We start from the raw sequence: 9335 nt of genomic DNA, 5'->3' as shown, positions 1-9335 counted from the left end.
TGTATCTATTGCATTTATACCATTGCCTAATAATTGTTTCGCTAAATATCCTATCCATAATTGTATCGTTTTATCTACATCTATTACACAGTCTAAGTCTAAGAAGTTATAATTTTTATTAATTATTTGTTTTGGTATCCATTTGTTATATTCATTGTTTAGGTTATATTTTTTAAACTTATCTTTATAATAATATGTAGGTTTTCTTATTTCTGATGTACTAGGTATTATATTTTCATTGTCTTCTTTATCAAGAGTATTTATTTCCGTGTTTGTATTTTCTAATTTTTCTTTATTAATTACTTCTTGTTTTTCATTAATGTCTAATTTTTCTATATTTTTTAAGATTTCTGTATATGTTTCACTATCTTCCGAATCATAATTATCTGTTTCTTCAGCATCTATTGTGTTTATTTCTGTTTCATTAGTTTCTAATTTTTTATTTTCTTCTTCTAATCTTTCTTTGAATTGATTTATCTCAATTAATAATTTTTGTTCTTCATCATTTTATTCTTTTTCTTTCTATCTTTTTTCATACAGATCTTTTAGCATTTGTAATTCTTTTTCTAATTCAGCAATCCTATTATTTCTAGTTTCCTCTATTTTACGTATATCTTCTATAGTCTGTTGTTTTATTTTATCTATTTCTTTTTTCCTATCTATTTTTTTATTTCTTTTGCTATTCTTACCATAGCTGTTAATTTATATTTTAATTTTAATTCTTCTTTTTCTAACATTAAATATAAATGTTCACCTATTTTCTTATATCTCCTTCCTAAATTGGAAAACACTATCCTTATTTTTAATCCTTCATGGTTTTCATATGTTTTTTCATCTATTATAAATTCTTCTTTGTTCATTTTATCTACTTGATAGTATATAGATCTTGTTGATATATGTATTCTAGACTATCTATTTGTGATTCTAAATATGATATTTCTTCTTTTTGTGCTTTTGTTGGTTTTTGGCATACTCCTACAATCATGTTATACTATAGTCTTTCTTTTCTTATTTTTAATTCTCTCCATTTTTCAGATATTATTTGTTTTAGTTCTTTATATTTTTGAAATTTTGTTATGTTATTCATCTGTACAATATTTATAATATTTTGGTGGATACCGAAATCTGATTTTATCATAATTAGGTGGTATGTATCTCATTCTTCTAGATTTTAAATAGATTATTAATTTTGCCTCATTGCTAGATATTAAGGTAATTAAGTAAGCTAATCTGTGGCGATTTTGTTTTGTTTTGCTTAACTTCGTATATTCTGCATAGTAACTAGTTAAAGTTTCTTTAATTTTTCAAAAAGCTTCTATATTTTTAAATGGTTTTCTCATTTTTAACAAATAAAGAACAACGTAAATAATAATAACTCATAATTAATAAATATGACTAAATTAACTTTTGTAATTTTTCTCATAATTAATACATATCTACTTATACATTTTTTAAATAACATGGCTCTGATACCAATTGTAGAGGGGTGAGGATAATTTGGGTAATTTGCGTGGATAACTAATAGATAACTAGTAATATATACCAAAATTTGCAAAAAACCTAAAGTCATTACAGAAAAAATTATAAAAGGATGTAGAATATAATTACAACGAAGAAGATAAAAGAACAAGTCCAAAAAATAAAAATATTTTGTAAAGAATTATCAAAATTACAATTTCAGACAAAAATAAAAATTTACATATATAGTAGAAGCAGACGCAAGCGAATATAGTTATGAAGGAGTACTTACATATAGATATGAAGAAGAAAAATTAGAACATCATTGTAGATACTACTCAGGCACGTTTAGTGAAACAGAGATAAAATGGGAAATAAATAGAAAAGAATTATGCTCATTATATTAATGTTTATTAGCATTAGTTTATTGTACGAACAGATAATACGCAGGTACGTTGGTGGTTAAAAAAGAAAATACAAAATTCAGTTACAACAAAGGAAATACGGAGACTAGTCTTGAACATATTAAATTTTACATTTATAATTAAAGTAACTAGTACAACAAAAATGTCATTGCAGATTACTTGTCACGACAAGGCTAATCAAACTGATTTAACAACAGAAGAAGTTACTATTGAAGTTACTCAGAATGATTTACTAGTTCAATTATTTGAACAAGTGAAATTATTAAAAGAACAAGTTACTCTACTGACTACTGAAGTCGCAGAATTAAAAGTGCAATCTGAGCACTCTAAAAAATAGGAAAAAGCCATAGGCACAGATATAGTGCAGGAAGAGCACTTTAAAAAAATAGACCTAGAAGGTGACGTTCGGACACACCTTAAAACCAAAATGGTTGTTACATGTGCAGGAACATCAGGTACAACTAAGGAATTACCCACTACAAAAAATTTACCAAAATCTGAATTACCAAAGAAAAAGAATTACAACCTAAATAAGATATTTGAAAAACCTTATGCACCACCAAATATCCAAAAGAATGAATTATTTGTACCCCCGCAGTTATACCCTTATTTAGAAGCAATTAACCAGAACAAACAAGCTTACAACTATTTAACCCGTGTTTATATTGAAAATTTATATACAATCCAAACCTTACTAAATACCAAACCCGTCCAAGATATTGAGCTAGCCAAAAAACACCAAGGCTATATAACCCAAAAGTTACAAAATTATAATAAATTTATTGCGCTCCTAGGAACCAACCCAAATTTAATCGCTACATGTTATTCTTGTGGATTATTATCATCAGTATATACAACAGATGGGAAAGAATTAGACATGATTCGAGAAGTACATAAAGGAATTATGACATATATAAAAATTACAAAAGGACAACTATTTTAAGTAAGATTTTATTCGGCTTCCATTGAGATACTATTTGATGAAATTAAACCAGTGGTTACAATAGTAAAAATTGGTATGACAAGAGACTACATTATACCAGAAGAAATATCTGAACAAGACGAAATACAGAAAACTGAGATAACAGACATTTTCAAGAACAAACGAGTTATTGGCTTGAGCACAATTATACAAGAGTTAGCACATAACTATTTGAACCGTAATCCAGTTTGGAATTATTATTCTAGAGATCATTTATTGGTTTATTGTACATGTAAAGACATAAGAGAAAATGATATGGAAGAAATTCGTAGATGGAGAATGACATTATTAAAACCAGAAGATAATCCTCTCACAAGATCTATCAAGAAAAGAGTTATTTCTGACGGATTTATGAAACAATTCTGCAAAGTAATTGGACAGAGATATGATGATCATAAATGCAGCTGTTGTAGCAGACGACATAATATTATTCTAGAAATAACACTACAATAGAAGCAAACGAAAAAATTAGAACAACAAGAGAGACACGACAAAAAAGATAAACAACGGAGCAATAATGGAAGAGATAAAAGACAAGATATTAAATTATGAAAGCGGCATGTGAACAACTTAGATAACTTTCTTTACGAAAATAATTGTATAGGAATTATTAGCTTTTAGCATTTTTGACTTTTTGGCAAGGCTTTTAATAAGTCTTTGTCTTTTTAGGCTTTAAAGTCTTTCTTACTTTTTGAAAAGTTATAAGAATTTAGGACAAATGTAAAGACTAGAAACAGTATATAGAATACGTGTAAAGTAGGAGTAGTATAAAATAGTTTACGTATTTTCTTTTTAGTCTATAAATATGTAAGCCTTCGGTAAGTTAAAGGCTGGACTTCATGAGTTGAAGCAAGCCTTGTCTTGTACACAAATAAATTTTGAATATTAAATAAAAACAAAGATATTTCAAAGGAAAAGCTATGAATGAACAAAGCCCAGAATTATCAAACCTACCAGAACGGGTATATTTATTTATGATTATGAATAACTAAATTCATAAATTCCTGACAATCATGATATGATAAAATAAGTTCATGTTACTTACTATATAGTAGAATTATTCGAAGAATAATATGTTATAAACTTTATTAGCAAAGAGGAAAGGGAGAAAAATTCCTAGGACTATGCCATCCTACAGGTGAAATCGGTGAGGCAAGAAGGCCGTGATAGGGAAGTAACTAGTGTAGAGACGCTATTTAAGGGAAGAAGTATCCAAACTTGCATGCTAATAATAACAGAGTAACATAATTATTTAAGAATAATCTAGTATATAGTGATCTAAGATGACCATATTTTGTTATGTATATAATTGAAGGAAATATTTTGAAAATAGCATCATATGAAATAAAATGGCTACCTACTTATCTGATGGAATGATAGATAAATTTAAGATACTTGTTATGTATGTACTTAAGGCTATAGAAATAGTAGATATAAGGAAAATTATATACGAAAAGGTATTTCATTTTAATGAAGAGTTATTAAGTTCTATAGAAAACTTACACTTATATAATGATAGCTACTGCTCATAATTAGATAGTTATTATTCAGATGGATATTATACAGATTAAAAATATTAGAATATATAATAAGAGTTAGAGAAAAACAAAGTTGGCTATACGAAGAAATTAATTATAGAAACCAGCTTAGAAGAGGAAAAAATAATTAAAAGAAAGATTAATTTGGATAGATAAACCTTGGAACCACTAAAATGAAAAGATAATTTAGATTATGATTTAGACATAGAATTATTCATAGAGGAAAAAGATAAGATAATTAATGAAATAAATAACCTAGAATTTAATATCAGATATAGTACAATTAGAATAAATTATTACAAAGAAATTTGCAGTATTTCAACTACTATAGGATAAAATGATAAACTACGAATACTTAGAAAATTGGAGACAAGATATGGAGCAAATAAGATTAATAAAAATACGTATGAAAGAGAATCTACTTGACTACCTAAAAACTAGAGATATGAAACATATAGAATACCTTAAAAATAATATAGAAGAATTAATAAGGTTAAAACCAAAAACTAAGGAATACTATGACATAGCATTTCATTTAACATGATAGAACTAGTAAGTACTAGTTACCTATTAGTTATCCACGCAAATTACCCAAGTTATCCGTACCCCCTAACAATTTGTATCAGAGCCATGTTATTTAAAAAACATACAAGTAGATATGTGTTAATTAGTTATGTGTTAATTATGAGAAAACTTACAAAAGTTAATTTAGTCGTATTTATTAATTATAAGGTATTATTATTTACGTTGTTATTTATTTGTTAAAAATGAGAAGACCATTTAAAAATATAGAAGCTTTTAGAAAAATTAAAGAAACTTTAACTAGTTACGACCCAGAATATACGAAGTTAAGTAAAATAAAAGAAAATCCCCACAGATTAGTTTACTTAATTACCTTAATATCTAGCAATAACTCAAAATTAATAATCCATTTAAAATCTAGAAGAATGAGATACATACCACCTAATTATGATAAAATCAGATTTCAGTATCCATCAAAATATTATAAATATTGTACAGATGAATAACATAACAAAATTTCAAAAATATAAGGAACTAAAACAAATAATATCTGAAAAATGGGGAGAATTAAAAATAAGAAAAGAAAGACTACAGTATAACATGATTGTAGGAGTATGCCAAAAATCAACAAAAGCACAAAAAGAAGAAATATCATATTTAGAATCACAAATAGATAGTCTAGAATACATATATCAACATGATCTATATACTATCAAGTAGATAAAATGAACAAAGAAGAATTTATAATAGATGAAAAAAATATGAAAACCGTGAAGGATTAAAAATAAGGATAGTATTTTCCAATTTAGGAAGGAGATATAAGAAAATAGGTAAACATTTATATTTAATGTTAGAAAAGTAGAATTAAAATTAGAAGATAAATTAACAGTTATGGTAAGAATAGCAAAAGAAAATGAAGAAATAGATAGAAAAAAATAAATAGATAAAATAAAACAACAGACTATAGAAGAAATACAAAAAAATAGAGAAAACTAAAAATAGTAGGATTGCTGAATTATAAAAAGAATTACAAATGCTAAAAGATCTGTATGAAAAAAGATAGAAAGAAAAAAGAAGAAAAGGATAAAGAATAAAAATTATTAATTAAGATAAATCAATTCAAAGAAAGATTAGAAGAAGAAAATAAAAAATTAGAAACTAATGAAATAGAAATAAACACAATAAATGCTGAAGAAACAGATAATTATGATTCGGAAGATGGTGAAACATATACAGAAATCTTAACAAATATAGAAAAATTAGAAATTAATGAAAAACAAGAAGTAATTAATAAGGAAAACTTAGAAAATACAAACACGAAAATAAATACTCTTGATAAAGAAGACGATAAAAATATAATACCTAGTATATCAGAAATAAGAAAACCTACATATTATTATAAAGATAAGTCTAAAAAATATAACCTAAAAAAAGAATATAACAAATGGACACCAAAACAAATAATTAATAAAAAGTATAACTTCTTAGACTTAGACTGTGTAATAGATATAGATAAAATGATATAATTATGGACAAGATATATAGCAAAACAATTATTAAACAATGGTATAAATGCAATAGATACACCAGAATATATAGAAAGAACACTAATAGGAACAACAAAATTATGGTTTTTAAATTTAACTAGAAATAGTAAAAGGGTATTAAGGAATGATAAAGAAACAGAAGGAACAACAGTAACTAAACTAACACCTATAGACATATTGAAAAAATATGAAATGACTATAAGAGATGAATTTAGCAGTATGACAACAGAATAAGAAGAACAACACAAAGAAAAAGATACAAATAGGAATTTAATGTTAAAACTAACAATACGCAATATGTGCTATATAGATGAATATACATGCTCATTTAAAGAATACTACTATAAAGGCGCATATAATACAGAAGAAAGTAAAGAAGTGAGAAGATTATATTTTAGTAAATTACCTGAACCATTTAGTTTAAAAATAATAAAGAGTTGGGATGAAGCAAACATGGTAGATACTCTAGGACCAAGAATAAAATCTAACAATGGTATAGAAATTTATGTGAAAAATACAGAGAAGAAATGAAAATGGAAAAAATATTAATAAAAATTTTAGCATGTTGCAAAGATAAAATAGCACCTCAATTTGGATGTGAAGAAATATATTATAAGAAAATAAAAAGACTTAAGAAATATAAGAAATACAAAAAATCAAAATATAAGTATAAGAAACCAAGAAAAAAATATTATGTAAAAAATTATAAACATAAAAGGCCATATAGGATAAAGAAATCTATAAAAGAATGTACTTGTTATAATTGTTGAAAAAGGATATTTAGCTAGTGATTGTAAAATGCCTAAAGATCCAAAAAAGAACCAAATATCAGAAATAAAGATAGAAAATCCAGAATATATGCAAATAGATTATATAGATTATGAATTAGAAAGTGAAGATAGTATATATGAAATTTCCGAAAATAAAATAGATAATGAAATAGATAGTGAATTAGATAAATCAAATGACTAAAGAAGATATAAAAATTATAACAAAGGAAAAATATTTAAATGAAGAAGGAACTGACCAAAAAGTAATATCAGTAATATATTTGAAGAAATAAAAGGAAAAGAGTTAGACCTAAGTGTAGAAAAAATATTTAAAATACCAACAATAAAAAATATATTTAGTATAAGAAAAGAGAAATACTATGTAGTGTAATACCCTGGGAAATTTTTCGTTGAAATTTTGTGCGTAAACGTGTTGGGTTCTATCTTCTAGAATGAATTATAAATTTTTCGTGCAGAATGTCTTAGATTATGACCCACCATTGCGTAGAGTATTGAATAATCTTTCCAATGATATGTGAATCATCCATAACGGACACCCGAGCGACGAGTTATGAACATTCCGATCGAACCATGAATAGTAGTGAATAGTAAAACGTGCAGGAAAAAAAGTACTGAGGCCTGGCGTATTTTTGCTCCAACTTTAAATAATCATAACTTCTTGTACATAATGATCTGGGTGATCTGCTATATATCAACGGAAAGCTCTGCGAGTCCTCTTTGTAATGAAATTAGTTTCATCCAATTTGTCTATCGGAGCAAAAAGTTATGATCGATCTACTTCAACCTATCAAAAGTGAATTTTTGGGTCAATTTCAAACGATCATAACTCCTCTTACACAATGATCTATGTGAGATACTATATATCAACGAAAAGATATGAGAGTCCTATTTCTAATGAAATTAGTTTCATCCAATTTAGATATCAGAGTAAAACGTTATGGTTGATCTACTTCAAACTATCAAAACAGTCCACCAAAGGATAGATTCGACAATTATTTGATTTTAGGGGCGTTTTGGTCATTCCCCCTCACCTAAAATCCTTCCAAACCCTATATTAAAGCCTATTAGAAGCATTATATATTATATTTCATCAAATTCCCTCAAAAAGAAAACCCTAAACTCCTACATTCAACTTCAAGAACCTCCAAAGTTCACCATTAATTCTGTAAATTTATTCAAGATTTCCAAGTTCCTAGTTCAAGAACTTTAAGAACCTCCAACGTTCACGATTAATTCTGCAAATTTATTCAAGATTCCAAGTTCCTAGTTCAAGAACTCCAAGAACCATCATTCAAAGGCACGATTAACATCTCAAAAACGAGTATCGATCTAAAGTTCATCATTCAAGGTATGTGGGGTTTTTCAACAAGAACTCTCTTTCGTTCTTGTGCCCAAAAGTAATTTTCTTTATAGGCATGATTTTTATTTGATTTTTATAAATTTGAAGAATGAACCCATATGTTATGATGATTATTATGAAATCTTGATGTTTATGATTTTGAAAGATGAATTTACATGTGTGGTGATATAAAACATGAATCTTGAATGATATTTATCATGATTTTGATATTTGAGTCGTGAATCCCCATTGGAAATTATATTTTTTTGAGAAAGTGTGTGTTATAAGCACGTTGATATTGAATATTTGAGATATTTTGAATGATTTGACCTTTTGGTCTTAATGGAGTTGTTTTAAACTCGAGTGTGAAAGAAATCCACGTGGTTGATTTTGATAGATAGGAAGCATGATGGCTCCCGCTGTATATTTATATATTACTGAAATTGTTTTATTGTGGATTGACTTTGAAATGATCTGAGCTAAGTCTAGGAGAAATCTTTAGCACCGAGTGGAAGGGATAAAGCGACCTTACTTCCCTAGAACTACGTTCCCCTGTAAGAGTGAGCCTGAGGCTGATTTATATAGTGATCACTAGTTTATGTGGATTTGATATCGATAGTCCTACTCCGATGGCAAGGATAGGACGGCTTTCCCCGACGTGGGTTGTACGTTGGACTCCATGTAGCTCACATGGTTTATGTCGGTTATAGGATCTCCCAGTGTGTGTGTATTT

The sequence above is a fragment of the Capsicum annuum genome, chromosome 3 (genome assembly GCF_002878395.1).
Source record: "Capsicum annuum cultivar UCD-10X-F1 chromosome 3, UCD10Xv1.1, whole genome shotgun sequence".
Classification (NCBI taxonomy): domain Eukaryota; kingdom Viridiplantae; phylum Streptophyta; class Magnoliopsida; order Solanales; family Solanaceae; genus Capsicum; species Capsicum annuum.
This window is presented reverse-complemented; position numbering follows the sequence as displayed.